Below are 22,959 nucleotides of genomic sequence, written 5' to 3' on the forward strand. Positions count from 1 at the left end.
GTGAGAATTTGTCCACTAATTGCTGGAAGGATGCAAATCTATGTATAGGTCCTTCAAAGTTTTGATACCCAACCCAGCCCAGATAGAGAAGGCGCCATCCATTAAAGAATTAAAGACATTCTTGAGAAGGTTATGAAGTACTTTCCACCACAGTAAAATTAAATAATCAAGTTGAAGAATATAAAGCTTATACCAAGGTACCCTTTTCCAATAATTTCAGTCATCGTCAGTAGGATTTTGAAAAAGAGAATAGATAGTTTAAAATAGACTGATATTTTAACTGAATCATATTTACTTAAATGTCTTAATGCTGAGACTATTTGTCTTTAGACACATATGAACAGCAGCAGCAGTAGCAGCAGCAGCAGATATAAACCAGTATACACTGCTACTGTTGGAGCCAAGTAGACATAGAGACACATTACCAAGCACACACACAATCAAAAGCATTCCGCTCAGTACAATAGTAGGAAATGTTTGTAGTTCGTCCCAATCCAGTTTGTGACAAAAGGTCGCCTGGTTTCAAGGGAGGTTTGGCACCCGGAGTCTGATTTCCCTGTCGACATGGAGACACACAAGAATCCGTCACCCTGAAAAAGCACTGATGAGAAACGCAGCAATAATCACACTTTGACTGGAGCTCTAATCCCCAAACATCTGACACAATTACACCAATTACCACAGGTAATTAAACTCCAAACAGCACACACACATGCACTCCTCATGTATTGTGTGAGCAAAGCTGAGTCAAAGATTGTCTGCAGTGTTTCTATATAGTGTTCTACTTTTATTTTGTGCAAGCTTCTTCAGAAAATAACACTTTGTTAAAAAAACAAACAAAGAACACTATCAACAAACTAAATGCAAAAAGATTTACTTTTGAGGAGAAAGTTGTGGATAGAGGGAGATGAGTACTGAGGGCTTTCTGAGATCATCTGGTGTCGGCTGGAGTTTATGGAGGATAACTGATATGCTTCTTGCTTCTTGACAACCAGGTGAGACACAGAGAAGGGAGAACAGGAAGGGAAGACTGACTGACAGACAGAAGAGGAGAGGAGAGCAGAGGAAAAGGAGGAAATGGAATAGGGAAAAATGTCAAATCTGGTGCATTGGAAGTGATCTTGGCAGGAAACCGAAGTTACCATAGCGACCTAGTGAAAGCTCTGCAGCAAGTAAGAGAAGAGCGAAAGAGAGAGAGAGAGAAAAAGAGAGAAGACCTTGATGTATTGTGTCTCACAGGCTTGGTCTTTTATTGCAGGATTTTGACCAAGGCTGTAAAGGCTGTCTAAATGCAAGTGCACAATTTACTTTATCAATATTGAATTCTCATTGACATAATTCATGCAGTGTTTATCTTTACAATCGAATTTCAGCTATTGCTTTGTGTCTTTTATTGTTGTCAGGTTAATCAAAGCCCTGTCAGGCTCATCAGTGAACTGCGCCACAGGCTGACAATCCCTAGCTGAAAGGATATGAAGCAGAACTACACATCCATTTACATCAGTGTGCTCTTTGTAATGTGGATGGTAATTGGTTGTCTTTGATGCGTTGGACTGCTGAGACTGCTGACTTTAATAAGCTTATTCAACAGCATGAAGTTATAGATAGGGCTCTTGCTATAGACAACCAAGGGAATAAATGCAAACACATTTTTCAACACGTATCCTTGCATGACTGCACATGGTAATGCAAATAATTGAAAGCTATAAGTGCACATAACAGGATAGAGTTTTGTTCACCGGGCGCGCACACACACACACACACACACACACACACACACACAAACACGCACACACTCAGGGGAGGTATCAGAGGATGGGTTTTTCCAACTGTGGAACAGGACATGCTGGGATTATTCAATGCTTGTTATCAGTCTCCTAGAACAAGAAAACACAGACACTTGGCATGATAAGATTACCACAGCTACAACAGCTACCCCCTAACACATCCTGTATGGGTCTTTCTCATTCCATTCTTCTTCCAGTCTGTGTTTCTACTGTGCATCATTTTTCACGAGGCTGATAGCGAACCAGTCTATATAGGATGTTTGCCACTCAAATGTGAGTCCCAGAGAAAGGAGACATTGCTTTGCTTTACCACCTGTATTTCTTTTAAGGAAGGTTTTTCTTCATCTACCATTGCCTTGCAAACCACAATGACATCTATGGCATGTATCTGAATGACAGAAACTAACAGGACATGTTTTTAAATGGATTTTGATGTAGCAAGGTTAGGTTACAGTTTTGGATCACCTAATGAGATGACTGTTTGATGTTTGACATCCATCCATCCATCCAACCGACCATCCATCCATCCATCCGACCGACCATCCATCCATCCATCCAACCGACCGGCCATCCATCCATCCATCCATCCATCCATCCATCCATCCATCCATCCATCCATCCATCCATCCATCCATCCATCCATCCATCCATCCAACCGACCATCCATCCATCCATCCATCCATCCATCCATCCATCCATCCATCCATCCATCCATCCATCCATTTTCTACTGCTTATGCTTATCAGAGGTGGCGTCACATTGCCCAGAGCGTCCCCAGCAACGTTTTCCACCTTCACCTGGGGGATTCTGAGGTGTTCCCAGACAAGATGGTAAATATAATACCTTGTGTGTGTTCTGGGTCTCCTGCCAGGTGGACATACCTCCAAAGGGAGTGCTCAGGAGGCATCTTTATCCAAATACCAGATCCACCTTATCTGGTTCCTTTGATGCAAAGAAGTAGTGGCTCTACTCTAAGCTTTCTCGGATATCTGTGCACCTTACCCTATCTCCAAGGCTGAATCCAGTCAGCCTATGAAGGAAACTCATTTTGGCTTGTATCCACGATCTCATCATTTTGGTCACCACCCAATACTTGTGAACAAAGGTGAGGGTCAGAATGTAGATTGACTGGTAAATGAAAACTTTGCATTCAGACTCAGCTCCCTCTTCTCCACAACGGTCTAGTACAATGCCTGCAATACTCCTGATGCTGCCCTGAAAGATCTGTAAACTTCACAACCCATTTTAAGTTCACTTATGAACAAGACCTGGGGATATGTGGACTCCTTCAATTGGGGCACAGACTCACCCCCCCACCCAAAGGGAGCAATCCACCGGTTTTCACGGCCTAAGACTCAGAGGTGCTGATCCTTATCTCAGCCACTGAGCACTCAGCTGCACACAATCCTATTGCCTGCTGGAGGTTCCAGCCTGAAGACGCCAACATAATCACATCATCCACAAAAGGAAGAAATTATATTATGAGACTTCAAAACTAAAAACTCTTTTCCCACTGACTACACCTTGAGTTCCAGTCCAAAAAGATCACAAAAAAACTGTGAACTTCTCACTTTATTTTTCCTGGTTCTTCAGCAGATGTCCTTCATTTCCAACAGGGTGGGGATGTGGGGAGGTTCTAAAATATAGAAGAAACCACATATGACTACAACAGCATTGCATTCAGAACCTCACTTTTGTAAAAAGTATGGAGTTGGTCTGAACTGAATATGCTTAAGATGTTTTGTAGTAGTGTAGCAGTTATAAATTTGATCTGTAATAACATTAATTTTTTAACCATAACTCCTTTCAAAGAATCTGTATTTTACAGGATTCATATTGATGATACATTAACATTTTAGCGGTAAAGTTGCAGCTCTTGAAAGGCAGAGCTATTTCCAATCTCGTTGAGGAGTCCTTAAATTATATAAGACAATTTTACTGTAAGCTTCACAGAAAATATCACTAAGAGGCTAAAGATACCTGAAGTCTTCACACACACACATATATATATATATATATATATATATATATATATATATATATATATATATATATATAGTAATGGATAATTGCAGCTGAATAGCATAAATGTCACAATGATGATTTTTTTCCCAACACAGATTTTTTGTAACAGTTTGTACCTTTTGGAAAAGTAAATGTAGGACAGATGAGTCTTTGAGGAACTCTTGCTGATAACAGTCAACAGTGTGTTTGGTTGGCATTGACGGACAAATGTCACTCAGTGATCTCCTCGACAGACTTCATCCTGTTTGTCCAGAGCAGAATCATTCCTGCTCTCTCTCTCTCTGTCTCTGTCTCTCTGCCTGTCTCTCTGAACTCTCTACAAATTTCAAGCTAAGACATTCCTTGGCCAGTCCCTCACTATTCTTATCACCCAGGATGTGTGTGTGTGTGTGTGTGTGTGTGTGTGTGTGTGTGTGTGTGTGTGTGTGTGTGTGTGTGTGTGTGTGTGTGTGTGTGTGTGTGTGTGTGTGTGTGTGTGTGTGTGTGTGTGTGTTGATCTATGTCCACATCCCTAAAGGGTTGTTTTGTTTTTATGTTCAGTTTAAGGCTCAGCAATAATCACTCAAGCTCTTCATACATCATGACTTCCTATGTTATGTACTTCCTAACAAATATGTGTACATGGAAACGTCTTTTTTGTCTAAAGCAAGGGTTGATGGGTGATAAATTATTCCATCTTCAACATTGGGGACATTGCCATTGTTCACATCCTGATCACATCCATTTCTTAGCAAGAGCTCTGTTTGTGTGTGTGTGTGTGTGTGTGTGTGTGTGTGTGTGTGTGTGTGTGTGTGTGTGTGTGTGTGTGTGTGTGTGTGTGTGTGTGTGTGTGTGTGTGTGTGTGTGTGTGTCTTTGTGCAGTGTCATCTGGCACCATGTGTGAAAGAAACCCCAGAAAAATCTAATTTCTTTTTACCGCTTGTTTCATCTGCATTTGTCACCATCCCAACTACACAAACACTGCTGACAGACGTCTCAGGGAGAGCATCCAGCATGTGTGTGTACACGGAGGCATTTGAGTGTGTGTGTGTATGTGTGTGTGTGAGTGTTTGAATCTGTTGAAGGCTGTTAGAGGTGTTAAGAGCTTGTTTATGGAGCCTTTACTGAAAGAAACCACCTATAATCCACATATCAGTCACTTTTATAAGTGATTTCATGTTTTACATACAGCATTTCAGCATGTATCTTTTGTTGCTTGGCATGTGTGTGCTTTATGAAGCAGCCGGTTGTTTGTACAAGATGGGAAATTGTGTGACAAAAGCTTTCTTCTGTCCTGCTTTCAGAAAAGCTGTGAGGTCTCCATGGTTACGAGGAAGCAAGCCTCTGTCACTTACGTTTAAGATTGAAAAAGACTGATACACAGAGTTACAACATATACATCTACGTCAGCTTATTTTTACAATGCTAGATTTTTATTTATTCCCTTTTTCACTGTTTATAACATAAACATGGTGATATGTGTCAAGAGTCCCACATCTTGGCACATTACAATGCTGCACTGCTCCATCAGTGCGATCTCAAATCATGATCTAGAGGTAGAAGACAGCTTAAGAGTAGGGATGCACCGAAATGAAGATTCTTGGCAGAAACCGAAAATTAGGAAACCAAGGCCGAAAACTGAAAAACAAAAAATGAAAACTGAAACACTGAAATAAATTATTATGCCAATTATTAGTACCATTGCATTTACGGCTATGACTCTGTACTAGGGATGTCAACGTTAAGAACTTATTCTAACACATTTTTTTGTTTCGATTGTATTTTACGTGGAACAAAAATCATGTGGTCTTATATTTCATTTCTATCAGGGAGGTGTTTAAGTTTAAAGCATGTTTTGATTTGAATCAGCTGACTAAAGGTGTTGCATACAGAGGGGAGACGCTCAGCTGGGGGCTGCGGCTGAGTGACAGGTCTCCATGAGCGCTTTTTTTGTCCGCCTGCGGACTGATTATGACCCGGTTGCGCTCCCGGCTGCATCCCTACCGTTTACTAACCTCAGTAAAATCAAGGCAAGCAGGTTCTCCGCTTCCATCTCGGCCTGGATCATTTCTCGTGCGCGCTGCTTTATTCCCACATTCAAGTAATGATCTCTATAACGCGGATCAAGTACAGTCGCAATGAAGTGCAGAGGATCCTAATACATCTCAGTGAAACGTGTGCTGACAGACTCTAGGAGTGTTTTCACTCCGTGGTCCGTCTCAACCTCTTTGCTTAGAAGACGCTTTAGTGCTGCAATTGAAGGAATAACGATGCAGACATGTTGCCCCTTATCCAGACAAGCGCGTACTGGCTGCGTTTTTTGCTTGCGTCATCACAACATTCTGTTTCGGCTGTGTTGTTTTGGTGATAAAAGTATTTCCGGCCGAAAACCAAAAATGCACTTTTGGGCCATTTTCGAAAAATTTTCGGTGGCCAAATTTGCGGTGCATCCCTACTTAAGAGTGCCTATTGTGTGAAAAATAGTGGATAACACTGTTACACATTAAAGACTATCCAGGAATACATGCACACAATTTACAACCAGTGTCAACATAGAGCACAGTTATTCCATGATCTTTGATTACTCACTGACGTCCAGTGGTCACTGGTTAATGTGACAGCTTTTGCACTTTTCAGGGGTTCCAAATTGGGTTTTTTTCTGTGTAACTTTGATTTAGATTCATCCACAGGTCTGAATTTGCTGCACCTGTTTGCTTAGTTTGTAGGTGGTAGCTCAAACTCAAAGCTTAAACTAAAACTCAGAGGCATTTATTCTGTTTGACACAACGTGCATTTTACCTTTGACTTGTCAGCTGAGCCATCTAGGAGATTGTACCATTCAAAAGTGCAGATGTTTCATTATTGTTGATCATAGCGGCAGCAGGAATGTGCTCAATGCTCCAGCAGCTAAACTAAGGTGTGCAAATAGCACGCGGTTATAAAATGTATCGCATTAGTTTTGGACTTAAAGGGGCAGTGTGTGGGAATATTTAGTGGTCAGATTATAGCCTGCTTCCCCCTCACATTGGTGAAGCAACAGTGGCCTTCAAGGAAAAGCAGCTTATGTGATTCACGACAAGTATGAATCCCCAATTTTTCAAGTTTTACCATCAATTAATACAATTTCTTCAATCAAAACATTTTCGTTTTCTCTACTAATTTTTGGTAGCCACCTGCAAAATACAAAAATGTGTAAGTTTCTAGTTTGTATGTTTCGTGCTGCTGTAGAAACATTGCGGTGCAAGATGGCAGCCTTATGTAGGTATAAAAGGCTAATTCTAAGCTAACAAACGCATAACATTTGTAAATTCAGGTGAAAAAACACAAATCTAAACATATCTGTGAATATTATTTTCAGTTCATACAATTCTGTTTTGCTTAATGCAGCTACATTCTGAACACTGTATCTTTAACTGTGAGGATTAGGACACACTGACAGACCTAACTGAAATTAATTAAAAAACCTCCTTGAAAGTGCACAGATGAAAACTGTAAGTGATCATCAGGTCATGGGATGATTTGGTATGAATGCAGGATCCATACAGAGCATGTCTCATTTAGCTGTTGGGGCCCATTCACATCCTCACAGACACACATACACACACACACACACACACACACACACACACACACACACATACACACATATACAGTTGCACTAGAAAAAAATAGGGGAAGGGGACAGTAGGTAATTGGCAGCTTCTTTTCCAGGAGCAAGTGTTTGTTTTTATGTCAATTAAGGAAACAAGGGTTCAGCTTAATGAGGCTAATGAGAAAGCACCTCATTTAGCTCTGTTAGTTTAACAATCTGTCAGCGGAGAAGCAAAACACACTGCTTGCACACACACAAACAATGGTGTCCTATTAAATACTGGAAAGAAAAGTTGGCCATTTATATGTGATTGCCAGGAAGAAATATTGAAACTTTAGGCTGACAATGAAAACTTTGTACTTATACACTAAACATCTGAAGTGTTAGAAATGAAAGAAAATATATATTTAGTAAGCATTGTGCTTCTCCTAGTTAGACCCATCAACTTGATTATTTAAATTTCCAATCAGTCCAAGTCAGCGTAACTAATAATGACTGTAATCAGAGTGTGTTTCATGGCTGATGATGAGTACACTCCATTTCCATTATCATCATCATGGGTATGGTTGTCTGTGTAATCTACCCCATAGTGATGCGTTGAAGGTTGATTAAGCTGATCTGCTAATCAGCAATTATTTCTGAGAGAGGGAGAGTCTGTTAATGCCTGTATGTACGCAACTGTGAGGGAATATGTTCTGCAGTATGTTTTAGCATGCACATTAGCCTTGTTTATTTAACTTGTGTGATCACCACATCAGTATAAGATGAGTTCAGCTCACCCGGTTGTGGTGGGTTATGTTGAAACAAACAGTGTAACAGTACTGCTTAAACCAGTGTTAGCTGAAAGTTCCTTCAAAAAGAGTTTCAGTCAGTACCTAATGTATAATTATCTCCAGCTGTACTCACCCAAATCAATATTCCAGTCATGTTAGACTCTGAGGGTTTTGGGCTCATCTTTATCTGCATTTAGAGGACTCTCTTAATTTACATTTTGCCCTTTAAACTCATAATTTGCTTCTTAGTTATGTGTAAAGAATATTTGGTGTGTTCATCACGAGAAGAAAAAAAAGATTAGACACCTGAGATTTAGTTGAAGGGAATTCAAACTTTCCCTGTGTCTTCAATCACTGTGTCATTCTGCTGATGAAGTTGTGATTTCTTTTGAACACAGCAACAAGAAAACTAATTAAATTGTGAAAGGTTCAATGAAGCAAATATAGCTTCCTTTTGTAAAGTGTCAAATGCAGAAACAATAGAATGATTTGTTTTCACTCGAAGGTGAAATTCCTGAAGTGGGACGGCACTCTTTCATGCCAAGGAGTTTATCCAAACTTACTAAATGTGTCTGATGTTTCATCAAACTGGATTAAATCAAGCTCTAGACGCAGAGCTTTTTACGGTGAGAACGTCGAAAACGGCAAACATCAAGTATTAAACAGACGCCCCCCGGTTGTGTCTTTGTCACTAACGCACACCTAGGGGTAAAAATCCTCAATGAAGAGGAGACTGGTTCACACTGCACACCTGCTGCAGGTAGAGACCAAGCTAACACTACGCCCCTCAGATAATAACTCAGCCCGTAACAGGAATGCATAGCTTTCATTTCTAAAGATTAGACGCACAGCGGGGAAAATATGAACTCTTAATGTCCGACGGTCCTTCTTAAAGGTGACATATCATGCAAAATCGACTTTTAAATGGTTCTCTACCTGAAATATGTTTCCCTGGCATGTCTACAAACCCCCCGAAAATGAAAAAAATCCATTCTGCCCCTGTTTTGATTTCTACACCTTTCTGTAAATGTGTATGAAACGAGCCGTTTCAAACTTCCGTGTTTTTGTTACGTCGCAACAATATCCGGTCTGTCACGGAGTCCGAGCTCGGAGCTTGTTCAGCCCATAGACTGTATAAAATACAACTCAACTCTCCTCCGTTTTTCATTACCTGCACAAATGTGTGCTAACAAGGAGCTTAGGAGGGAGGCATGCTAGTTGTAGGCTGACTTAATGAACACAGAGGTCGGTTTTACTCCCCACGTCTGCAGATTTGAAGATCTAGTGGATGATTTTTATTTATCATGGATAAGTGCTAGCGCTAGATAGCATAGCCACATAGCTACATGTTCGTAGCTGTGTACCAAGATACACGTTGATATACTAACAAATAAAACAACAAGAAACAAAAAATCTGTGACCAATCCTTCAGAAAGGTCCTGCTGCCTTTCTGGCAGAGGTCGGTTTTACTCCCCACGTCTGCAGATGCGAAGATCTAGTGGATGATTTTTATTTATCATGGATAAGTGCTAGCGCTAGTTAGCATAGCCACATAGCTACATGTTCGTTGCTGTGTACCAAGACACACGTAGACATACTGATAAATAAAACAACAAGAAACACAAAATCTGTGACCAATCCTTCAGAAAGGTCCTGCTGCAGGCGCCTCTCCGTCAGGATCAGATTCTGGATCAAATTCAGAGGGTTGAAGTAACGCGGGTCTGTAAGCAGTGTGTCTATGCAGCCAACATGTAAACATTAGATCAACGTGCTGGAGAGCCGAGGCCACAACCACTTCCTGAGGGGGCGTGGTCAGAGGGAAAACAGACCGTTCTGCGGAGGGCTGAAGAAGAGGGTTTTTCAGGCATGCCAAAATCTGATTTCAAAGTGTTTTTTTGAGCATAAACTTTAAATACATGTTTTGGGGACCTCTTAGACCAAAATATTTTGATGAAAAAAGCATAATATGTCACCTTTAAGTTTTCATCTGAGTTTGTATTATCAGTGATTCACTTTAGCTCGTCATAGTCTCGTTACGTCTCGATGAAACGAGTTGTTGATAAACATTTATCTTATCATTGTGCTGTGATGTGTGTATGTGAGCGCACGTGTTTGTGTGTCTGTGTGCGCATTGGGGCGGAACTCTGCCATGCGATACAGAGAGCAGATGAGCATAATGACATCCCGTCATCTAAATAAGATAAATAACATAAGGATATTTAGTCTGTTTAATAAAAGAACAAGTTTAAGACCTGATCTATAAGAGAGGTAGCTCTGAATTACTTCTGCTGTGATCTGGCGCTATATAGAAAATAAAATTTACTGAACTTCCAAAGGGGGCGGCTGCCACTGTTGGGGGGGTGCCCCGCCCCCAGTATAATGGTAGGGGAAACACTGAGTATTGTCTGTGCTATCAGTAATAAAGTCCAGGATTGTTAAAAGTCTCTTCATGCAGGGTAGCTGTGCTGTATTTTCAATACCCACAGCTTCCTAAATGGGTGTCCTTCACTAATGACTAACCATATTCCCAGGTTGCCACAGATATTTGCAAAGCAAATCCTTGATGCCAGGCTAGAGACTGAGGCCCAGTCAAATGTGAGATAGCAGGTGTTCCAGGTTGTAGTCATGGTGGTTTGTTTTTCGCCTTTCTGTTTGATTACTGTTTCTGTGTTCTGCATGACTGAACGCTGAGCCGCATAGCAGCGCTGGTTATCTATCTTTCTGTACAACACACACACGCACGCACGCACGCACACACACTCTCACGCACACACACACACACACACACGCACACGCACACACACACACACACACACACACACACACACACATACACACACACACACACACAAACATGCAGAGTGAGACGAAGTAGAGTCCAATTTATTTACACTACCAGCTGTTCACACCCATCAAAACTGGCAATCATAAGCACTGCAGTGTGTCTGAGACAAGGTGGACACAAAAAAGCATCTCTTTTACATTCATTAATTCAAACAGCAGACAAATAAACATGAACTACACTGACACCACAGATGGGACAGACTGTGGCGGTTAAACATTGACTGACACCCCAAACTGCAGGTCAGTAAATGGTTCACCTGGCCCCTGTGAGACCGCAGCAGCAATTTTGAGTGGACACTTGGTGGAGTGTGACCTTCATTAATCAGGTTATTTATTCACCTAGGACTACTCACCGACAGGTCTCAGCCTGGCAGTCAGTGTGTGGGAACAGTTGATGATGGATTAACAGAGGAAGACACTAGGATTGGTTTAAAGCCAGGAGATGAACTCTGTGATTTGGGTTTGTTATGCTTCCCATCCTCCCTTGCTCTCTTTCAATTTTCATTGAACCTCTTCCTACAGTCTTCATTTTTTCCTGTATATTTCATATTTATCAGAGAGAGCCATATCAGCATGGTAATCATTTTACCTGTCTTCTTATTCCTGTTTCTTTTCCATTATCCTCTCATTCTCCACAAACAATTAATCAATCTCCTCCTGCCAGGTGCAAGTCATCTATCTCTCTCTATCTTTCCCCCCCTCTCTTGCTCATCTGCATGCTGCTCTGTCTTTACACTCTCTGTCTCCTTCTCTTTCCATTAATTCTTTCTCTCTGTTTGTCTCTTCGGCAGCTGCGTGTGGAATATAAACTTCACACAGAGAGGATGTCCTGTGCCATATTGTTTCCCCTGTTTACTGTGATCAATGTTCCTTGTAATCTTGCATATGTTTGTTTCTTCCAAGCCCAACAACAGCTGATCGATATCCTTAGTATAGACACTCACAAATCACTGGCTGCTTCCTTCTCAGTGTGCATGTGCTCACAGATCAATAACAATGATCCTAGTTCATTTAAACTGAGAGCCCATTCACAAAATATCTCATAGAGGGATAACTCCTCTGTAATCTTGATGTAAATCTGCTGTAGATGTAGACTTAAGCTTGAGTACTTTAATTAGTGTTATGTCCTAAAAGCTTCTAATGCAGAAACAGTCTATAAAGGAAGTGGTAATAAGCAGTAGGCGTAAACAAGAAAAGTTAGCTGAAATGTTTATCTCTTTATGTAACTATACATATACTCCACTGCACATGATGGGAAAATAAGGTATTGTCTGTCTAATGTGTTATTTATACCATGTTTTTCATGGCTGCTCATCTAAAAACCTTGTGTGCTGAATCACTATGGTTGTTTTGATTCATATGATCTGATTCCCCTCGTTTGTGTTCAGGTTACAAAAACTTGATTAACCCTTTTCTGAAGACACGGTGTCCCCCTAATAGGTCAGAGCAGAGAACCATGAGTTAACTTAAGCATTGAGCCTTATGTTTATTAGTGATAAAGTCAGACTATGTGGAGACAAATTTTAAATTGAATTACATGTTCTGGTGGCAATTATATATTGAACTAGGGAGATCATGTAACAGTATAAACGTGAGTTTACTATGTGTGTTTTAAGAGTTTAACAGTTCAAATAGCTGCACATCAGACATTGGATTTGTATTAGTGTTAATTCAGAAGTTAAGTTAAAACTTATGGCATGCAGCACTTTAAGAATACAAGAATTGATTGAAGTCTGTATATTTTAGATGATGAGACATGGTCAATTTAACTCTAATCTACGCTGAATTAGGGTTGCAAAGGGATGGAAAATTTCCGGGAAATTTCCATGGTAAGTTAAGCTGGGGAATTTTGGAAATGTTCCCCAGCTTAACTTGCCATGGGAATTATGGGAATTAACTGGGAATTGAGGGTCATTTAATGGAAAGGTATTATATCCAAGCATAAATATTTGTTTTGTTATAAGCAGACATCCATCCAAAATAATACAATTATAACAGATTTATTTTTAAGTAGAACTTTATTAAGTGTTAAATATTTTATTGAACAATTTAATTGAAGAAAAAAAACATGAAAGTTGAGTTAAATGTTACTCATTCCCCCGACCCAACCCATTCAAAAATGAACAAAAATGCAATCCCAAAAAAGTCCCCTTCAAAATGTTAAATGAAAAAAGCCCCTCTCCCTCCAACAAAGTTGTCAGTTGTCTTTTTGGTCTTGAGTCGAGGTAATGTGGTGCATATTTTGTGTGGTATAAGCTTGTTCCAAAAAAAATTTGAATTTCTCATTAAGAACTTTTGGACATGTGAAAGTTCTCTTTGGCATGCAAAACGCATAGTGCTTGTGGCATACAGTGCTATAGGTTTTGCAGTATAGGCTTTGATAGATTTGTAGCAGGCTTTGATGGATAACAGCGCTAGGGATAGTTTCTACCCAAAGAATAACTAAAGTAAGTAGGAGAGACACTATTTGTGAAAGGAGGTTGGCATCTAAGCTTAAAATGGGAAAATACTAACAGGTTTAGCTTTATACTATAGTAGTCGGGCCAACACTCCAAAGTTATATTTCAGAAGTGAGGTCTCAAGGATAAAACAGTGTGTACATAGAGAAGATACTGTGCCAAGTGACCTCACTAGGAGGCGGCTGCTAGTGCAGCTGAAGGTTCCCAGAGACTAAATGTCCTTTAGTGCAATAGATTAAATACTAGGACTATAAGAGGGCAGGGGAGATGGGTGGCCAACGTGTAAGATTTTTGGTGAACAGTTAAATGTAAACAGAGTGTAGAATAGTCAGAAGGAAAATTAGTGTGTGTGAATGATCACTGACTGGAACTAAGTGCTCCTCACTGAGTTTTCATTTGGTTGTGAGCTTGTGAGTCTGGTCAGTGGGAGGGGATATGAGTTCTGAAACAACAGTCAATGTCAAAGGTGTGTTGTTGTGAAGTAACAGTATGCAGAGTGAGTGTATGAAATGCCCCGACCACATACACAAGCAAAACACAGTGAAGATACCTGAGGGCTCAAACACTTATCAACACCCGAGCAAGTTTGAAATCTGATCCTGACCATGCTACTCTTCACCTGGACAGGTATCTCTCTTTTCTCCTTTTATTTTAGTATCCAGAAATGCAGAATATGAAAGCCTTTTAGTTGTATCATTGTTAACCACATACACCGGGAGAATGTGTCTGTGAGACCTGAGAGCAAACATTGTGTTGCAAGTAGCATATTAGCGTGCAGCCGTATTAATAAGGTGATCGATCACCATTACACTTGTTGATTTTAAATACTAAGTTATTGTGAAGTGAATGATGATGTAATTTTATAATGAAAAACATTAATACTTTTACTGATTTATTTAAAAACAGTGTTGGACAATAACATTAAAAACAGGTATGAATAGCACATCTGGGGAAATTAAAAACACTCATAGGAAATTACAAACAATGAAATTCACATCAATAAAAAGTGGGAATTCATTTCTGCAGAGAAAGGTAAAATAGCCCTCAGTTCTCCGTCCTCTGTCCTCTCTGTCTGTGAGGCCTGGCTGTCAGGCTCGGGTCTGCCTGGCTCCAGCAGGAACTCCTGCACCTCGGCTTGCTCGTCCTGCTGTGGGTAGACCTGGGCTGTAGTTATCTCCGACACTCTCCTCTGGTATACTAAAAAATAAAAGTTGGTTTATGTCATTCATCACTACATTGCTTTTGTTAGCCTAAATATGCATCTAGTTAGCTTCAGCAGATAATGCTAATGTCTAGGTAAACAACGCTAACATACCTGAGCTTCTATCAAATCAACAAGGGGGTCCAGATTCAGTTTTACAGGGACCCTCCCCAGAACCGCCACTGCATGGTATGTGACTGTGAGTAACATGTAAATGATCAAAGTTGACTTTTTATTGTTTAAAGTTTCTTAGCTCAGAATCAGACACAGCAGTACTCCTCAGGTGTCCTGCTTTCACAACACCGGTAAAGTAAACACATGAGCACAACCATCTTTAGTGGCCGGGGCTTACGGGAGCAGAGATGGGAGGGGGAATCTGGTGGGGAGGGGTAGTGTTGACATTCCAAATATCTCTGCGAACTGATGTTTATATCACGACTACCAACGGCAGCTTTAACAGTGACACATGAGCCATATTTCATTTATATCATGTTCATTGTGGGGAGCGCAAAAAAACTTTTACCATGTTGATGTCTTAAGCTTGTAAGTTGTATGAATTTAGAAAATCTTACAATTGTTATTTTTTTTAACCATTGGGCTCTAGCCCAAACAGATTTCTTTTCCTGGCTCTGCCTTCCTTGCCCTCTGTCTGAGCATTTCTCCAAACGTGTTTCTCTCTGCTTTTTCTCTTTTCTTCTTTATGTCAGTGTGGGAATATGGCAGGGGATTTGAGAGCTAGAATGGAGGGGGGTGGTTTGGTACGCTGGAGCCAACTGTTGAGCCTCTCAAGGTACAGTGGGTCTAACTCCACAAAACACCATTAAAGGGAGGTGCCAACTTGATTGAGCCCCAGTGATGTTCTGGCTCTTGCTGCTCATCTGTCTTCAAGCTTTGGGTTTTAGGGTCCATTAGGGGCCATGTGGTAGGTAGGTAGTATCACTGTTGTCACTACCATGAGCTTGCACAGATCCTGGGTCAGTTGAACATGGCAATGCTGTATATGTTGTGTTGTAATATGAGGAGGTTTTGCTTGTTGATATGCAGAGAAAAAGCAGAGAGAAACACATTTGGAGAAATGCTCAGACAGAGGGCAAGGAAGGCAGAGCCAGGAAGAGAAATCTGTTTGGGCTAGAGCCCAATGGTAAAAAAAAATAACATTTTATAACCAACTTATGCAGAAATCCATGTAATTCCAAAGGGTTCACATACTTTTTCTTGCAACTGTATCTACCATGCTTGGGGGCCATTTAGGGCCATTTGGTAGGTTTTATTGGTAGAGCATAAATTTAGGTGTGAGGGTTCAATGGTTTGATTTTCTTCACTAAGTGCTTATCCTTTCATTATAGTACAAGTACCTTGTGTTTATTTGAAAGTTACTTTAAGAAGTAACACAACAGAGTGTTAAAGAACAGAAGTATTTTTAGCTTCAATCTGAAACAACTTAAAAAGATGTTTTCAAAGCCACAATTTTAAATTATTAAAAAAAAGGTTTTGTGGTTAATCTGGAAGACAATCATTTTTAAATGAGTTGCCTTATCCTGAAATATGACCAGATGTACATATCAGCAGTTTCAGTTTCCATTGCTTTTTCAGTTGCGTTTCAATCAAGAAGTGTTGAATAGTAATACTGTTATACTTCCTACATTATCAATTTAGATCCCTAAACACAGCGATATAACATTAAAACAACATTTGAGCTTCCAAGCCTTAGTGTTACATTAGAGAAAAATGTGTCCCATGTGACTATGGTCAGTAAGGTGTGCATGCACACACAAACTCCACAGCACCTCCCCTACTTTTATGTCTTTTGCTATAAAAGGGCTTTTCCAATGTTTGCTGGGCAAACATCCAGCGGAGATCCTGAGAGATGGAGGCAGAGTGGAGGAGAGAAAAGGGAACCAAAGAGATGGGGTGGACTTTGGGACTGCCCAGAGGGGGTTCTCCTGCCAAGGCAGCGCAGAGGAATGTTTTGTGGGCTATCTGTGTTTGTGTTAGTGGTCCCATGAGTCTTAGCAGTCAGCAGCTGACCAGTTCGCCACATCACAGATCTATTGTTAAAGCTCTGTTGCCAAGGCTAACAGTGGGTCCACACAGCCATCTGTCTCCATATACTGACCCATTGGTTAGCAGCTAACCACTCAGAGGGCCAACCTCTCCTCTCTTTTGCCTTATGAACCCAGAGTTTAAAAGGCTTGATACTCTAATATATGACACTGAGTGCATTTCAATCATTTCAATAGCTATGAGCCATTTGAGAGGGCATTGTGCGTCTGGTCATAATGGCAAATAAACGGCATCATATTCCCTTGTAGCTCACCTCATTACAGCCTGCCTCCAGACCCAAGGAGAATTACAATCACAGGCAGTAGAATCAAGCATACCCTTCATATGTGACCCTCAGATAACCCTACGTCTATATCATCTAAGTCAAGGTCAGTCCTGCTTATTGTTCTGCTTTGGTTGGCAGGAAGTAAGACAACGGCCTTTCCCTCTGGGTGTTGGCCAGGGTGCATTGTTTCTTACTAGGTGGTGTTGTTGATGATATTAATAACATTGTTAAATGTGCCAGTACTTAATGGGTGAACTTTGATGTCACAGAAATTACAAAGATTGTGTTGCTACTTAATATGTTGGGCTTTTTTTGTACGTATGTACGTAACTTGAAAACATGTTGCAGCAAATCATTGCTGGCCTGGCATTATCATTTGAGTACCCTGTTCCTTGTTTTTGGTATGTCTTTTAAAAAGGCATGGATTCACAAAACTAACACAGGCAGCACCTGGGACTTGCTGGCTTAGCATTGACCTAAAATGCAAACTAGCATCATCTGCTCTTTAGTTTTAGTTTGTTGATCCCTCAAACAAGACAGAACACACACACTTTCACATACACAGGCAGACACTCTAGGCAGACACTTTTATGTGTCTTTTTGATATGACAGGTGGTTGGAAGAGAAAGTAGGAAATGTGCTAACCTGTTGGGTGTTCTTTACATGGACAGACATTTTGCTTCTTAAGGTGAAGATTCTATTAATTAATCTCCAGAGGAAGCTTACTTTCACAACAGAACAGAACAGAATGCCATAGTAAATAAAGAGATATATTTTCTGCCTTTATTTTTGTATGTAAACATGCCCATGGAACTAAAATCAGGATCTGGGATAAACACATCAGGATGACAAGTTGTTCAAGTTGTAGCCTAGGTAAGAATGGTGAGATATGGTGTATTCAAACTTTTCAGCACTAAATAATACATCAGAAAGAACAGATAAGCATTTAGAGGAAATTGTAAGCTAATGGAATAACTTTTTTTTTTCTCTCAAGAAAATCATCTAAACTGAGAAAATGTTTGCATGGCCACTGAGTCTGGCTGCAGGTATTTGTTCCATGTGTTCCTGTCAGTGAGGTCAACCTGTGATGTTTGGCAATGAGGCCCTGCACATAATTGGTTTACCATATCATTCCAAAGGTGTTTTGGTTAGAAGTCAGGGCTATGGGCAGGTCAAAGCTATTTCTTTTTTGTTTGCATTGCTTTGTGTACAGACGCATGAGGGTCCTCAGTCCAATGTGCTGCCATAAAGTCAGAAGCATAGTGTGAAATACAATTGTAACGGTGTGTTACAATAACCTGGCACAAAAAAAATAAATGTGGCATAAAATGATAGAGAAATAAAACACACTCTTAGTGTTGTGCAGCTATGATGACCTGGTTTCAAAATTAAAGTGTTTTGTCAATTGCTGTCAGATAGTTTCAATGAAAATTACCCTAATATTACCCCTGTTCTTGCATCACTCGACTGGCTTCCCGTTAAAAGCTCTGCATGCTCACCCCCAGTTACATCTCCGAACTCCTCATCCCTTATTTCACCCCTCGTCCACTCAGATCAGCTAATCTCGGCCTTCTTTCCATCCCCTGCTCTAAATGGAGCGATGCCTGCGAGCTAGTTCAGGCAGACAACTCGAGCTGCAATGCCATACACGTCACATGTCCCACTCTCATAACCATCATCCAATCCTGCCCTCTGCCTCTCAAATTGGCGGTCTATTTAAACTGGGGAAAATCACCCATCTCTCCCTCTGCCTGTCAACGCCTCTGCTGCTGCATGCCTATTGCTGATATTTTCTTCTTCTCCGCCGCCTCCCCAGCTTCCACCTGCAGGCTCTGGGGGTGTTTAGTATGTTTTGCTCATCACTCCTCAATGTCTGCATGTAAACTTATCTGCAGGGAGTGATGAGGCCGGAGCCTGAGTTGTCTGATTGAAAAAGCATGGTCACCTTTTGTTTAATAGTTCAATCTACAACCCCTCCCTCTGGAATTTGCTCCCTCAAGCCATCGGGTCTTCTGAGTCTGTTGACAGCTTTAAAAAAATTACTCAAAACGCATCTGTATACACAAGCCTTCATAGAACCTCCCATCTAACCTCTACTGTTGTCTGTCTATTGCTTTGTTTGTCTGATTATTTCTGCACATGTATTTTGTTTTTATCTTGCTTGTTTTTATTGTTTTATTGTTTTGTGCCTGTAAAGCACTTTGTAACTGAGCATTTTAAAAGTGCTATATAAATAAACTTTTACTTACTAACTTACTAATATGCTTTTATTTTGAAGTCAGCCATTGATGGAGCAGTGGGGTTAGGTACATCGTGCATCTACAGATTAAGGTTATGATGAAGTTTAACCATAATGCATGTTAACCTCAACAAGACACTTCTCATAGCTCTTTAAGGTAAAGTTACTCCTTTTTTTTTTTTTTTTTTTTTTTTACAATTGCCACAGGCTACTGTTACTGCTGTAATTTTGAAATTCAGAGTTTTAAAATTTTTTTTTAAGTTTCATCACATAAGGCAGTAAAAAGATCGCTTACTCTCTAGGTTAGCATGACCAAGACAGAGGCAACTGTTAAATGTGAAGTTAGTCGGAGTTATATATTGTTATGATTAACTGCACCTTACCAAAGACTTAACTTTAATGCTAATTCAAAGGAGAGAGACCAATGCCTAACAAATTCACATTTATTTCTTTTCTTTTCTTTTTTTTGATTTTTATCACAGGGCTTCCTGTACAAGTTCTGATAGGCTATATCAACCTGGTCACTGTGACTTTCCTAAATGCTGAGATGAGCAGAAGTGACCAGTTTTTCATTCTGAATAAAACTAAAGCTAATTAACTCGTTGTTCATCAAAATTAAGTTCCAGTGGCTGATTTTTTGTGGGCAGAATGACACTTCATGCACAGTGCAGCTAATTAGCAAAACTGATGGCTGTATTGCATAACTGCAGTGGTTTAGTTTCAGTATTTTGAATGCTTGCACTTTGAAAAGCGCAGCCCTTGGTACAGTCAACTAGCAGCCTAATAAAGCAGGATTATAATCAAACTGATAAATTACACCTGTGCCTTTTCTATATGACATGGTAAAGAAAACCCTACTGCTTTGTGACTATATCGTTGGTCCATAAGGTAAAAACATTAGTTAAAAACATACACTGAGTTACTTCAGAATTCAGGAGTTGCAGAATACATTGTCCCTCCAGGATTTCATTGATATTTTTTTGTGAATGTTGGGGCCTAGAAGGCCTGCTTTAGTAAGAGCTTTTTCAGAAGCTTGCTATGAAAGTTGGAAGTTGCTGTGTTTTGAGTTTTACACATCCACTGTAAGTTACTGCTGGAAGAAATGCTTAAAGAAAACAACATCTATTGGCTGAGCCAGCTGTTTGTCTTCTGACATCGCTTCCAGTCAGTTTCTCTCTCAAGATGCCAAATAAAACGGATAAAAACTGATCCACTGATAGGAGACAGGATGATTACTCACTCACTTTATAAACACAAAATTACATTTATAACAGAGCCTTTCCTTGGTGGAATGTTAGAAACCTGATGGCAATAGTCTCCACAAGGCACCAGGAAGTGTCCAAAGGGATGGCTAACAGTTTTCAAAATGTAATTATTGTTAAATAAATCACTGTAAAGAGTCTCCAGAGTCTCTAGTTTGGGATGGTTTATGAAGCTAATGAAAAAGAAACTATCATGCCAGGGTCTGTGCAGCTGTCTATTTCACAACAAAACAGAAATAAGTAAGTGTTGAATATGCAACTTCCTAGAGACATTAAGGGCAAGGTAACCATACGTTCTGGTGTCAAAAAGATTATCAAAAAACAGAGTACGCTAATACCCATATCAACACATGTAGGGGAACTTGGGTGTTTGGTCAAATTTACTGAAAGGTTGCGATCGAGATTTGAAAAAATTGCGAAGTTGCAAAAAATGTGTCAGGTGTGAATTTGCTAAATTGCAGCATCACATTGCAACTTCCAGGAGGGACCACATATTTGATTTCATCTACATAATTAATAGTTTATAATGTACATACTAAGAGCCCTTTCAAACACAGTTGCTTCTGGTTTTTGACCAATTTATTTTCATCATTTGGTACAGGTTTTACCCCTGCATTGAACTTGGGAGTCAAGTATTCAAAATCATCTGTGGAGACCATGAAGCCTGCTGGGGATATAGAACCACCACAAGTCCATCTTGTAATTGTCTTCTCTTCTCAAAGAGTGAGTAAATTCAAGTGTTCATTTCGTAATGACAGAATAACTGTCCTGTGTGTTTTTTTGTCTTCAGTCCACAACACTTTGAGATGCCTTGTATTGGCTCTGTTGATTTATTTGTCAATTGTAACCATTTCAGTACAATTATGACAAACATTGTCAAAAGAGTGGTATAAACTCTGAACTGGAAAATGAGGCGTAGTACTTTATCTGGTAAGTCATCATAGCTTTCTGTCTTTTTTTTTTTCTAACATGGATATTGCCTCATAAAGTTAAGTAATGTAATAAAAAAGTATTGATAGAATTACATTTAGTTTACTATTTAATCTTAAGGCATAAGATGAATGTGTGCTGGGAGGGATTTTGATAGGACAATCAATCACTATAATATATCAGGGAGTGAATCTTAAATCACTGCTTTTACACTGTTTCAATGAGATGTTTAAGAAATGCCTACCACTGAATGCCAGTCACAATTTTGGCAAAGGACACTCCCTTAAGAATTATGTGCCAGGTTAGGATGTTATTTTCTGTGCCAGTGTCTGTGTTGTCACAAGCCTGGACAGTAAGAGTGTTGAAGTATAATGGAGGCATGCAGTCTTTCCATTTATGTCTTATTAAATGGCTCAGTGCTGTGCTCTGTGTTTCTAAGCTCTCCTCTGTGTTTGATATCTCATTTGGCATTCCCTGTGTGTGCAGCCCTCGTTATTGTATTCCTATGGAGTGCACTGACATTTGACACGCAGACACCAAAGACTCTGGCAGCATTGCAGATCAACTACCTCTCACAGCAGTACTCTGTCTGTGTTTCATTGTGCCTCCAGTCCTGTCTTTCTCATAGACCTCAAACAGGTGATGTACCTATTGGATCAGGGGGGTTGTCATTTGCTTGCGGAGATGATGAAGTGTTGTGTGCATGTAGCTCTCTGACATTTGAGGTTTTTATAATTTGTGCGGACACTTTCATGACATCTGCAATGACAGATGTGCTGTAAATAAACACGGCATTGCTCTGAAAGCATTCTGATTGCTTACCAGATGATCTTGAGAATGTTATGAAGAAAATGTCTCATACTCCCTACAATTACTGAAATATACTCTTCACTGCCACTTGAGGACTCATTATTTTGCTGGTGTCTTGAGTGCCTGGGGCTAGTCTTTGGTTGTACTTCTAGGTGTCCTTTTTTATGTTTAAGAGTGTGAAAGTTCATTGTTAACTTGTAATTGGCTTGTTTAGTCAAATAACGACTAAACGTCCTCACTCTTACGAGTCGGCACAAGAATTACTAGTTGGTTAAACAAGTAATTCATATTTTAGTTATGGTAGGCCTGAAGTGCCTGTCATATGTTGTGTATAAGCTGTAGTGCAGCCTAGAGCTTATAAGTTAGACCCGACCCGACCCGAGCCCGACAGAATTCTGCCCAAACCCGTTGAACCCGAATGACCTAGATTTTTTAAAGCCCAAACCCGTTTACAGCCCGACTGCCCCGACATTATTCATTACTGATCTGGCTAATTTTGCGAGTTTTGGGTAGGATGGTCTGTTGATCTTCCACCAGCCAAGAACATAGGTTTCATCTTCCATGACAGTTGTTTTAATGTAGCAAGATACCTCGTTGTCTTCCCAGTCAGCTTGCTGTACATTTTCCCGCTCCTCAAAAGTTGCTCTTTTTGCTGGAGGATGAGTGTGCTCATCTCTGGAGAGCTCTGGGTCTCGAGTCTCCACATCTCATCGTGCACCTGCAGCACCA

The 22,959-nt window shown here is 40.2% G+C and overlaps 1 protein-coding gene across 1 annotated transcript in view; it reads left to right on the top strand.

Moving 5' to 3' along the window:
* shank3a (SH3 and multiple ankyrin repeat domains 3a) overlaps positions 1-22,959 on the top strand; it is a 259,295-nt gene that overhangs the window by 41,280 nt on the left and 195,056 nt on the right. Inside the window, exon 2 of the mRNA XM_034685684.1 lies at positions 21,092-21,213. The gene's annotated coding sequence lies outside the window, so the exon portion shown is untranslated. The remainder of the gene's footprint in view (positions 1-21,091; positions 21,214-22,959) is intronic.

The sequence above is a fragment of the Notolabrus celidotus genome, chromosome 6 (assembly GCF_009762535.1).
Source record: "Notolabrus celidotus isolate fNotCel1 chromosome 6, fNotCel1.pri, whole genome shotgun sequence".
Classification (NCBI taxonomy): Eukaryota; Metazoa; Chordata; class Actinopteri; order Labriformes; family Labridae; genus Notolabrus; species Notolabrus celidotus.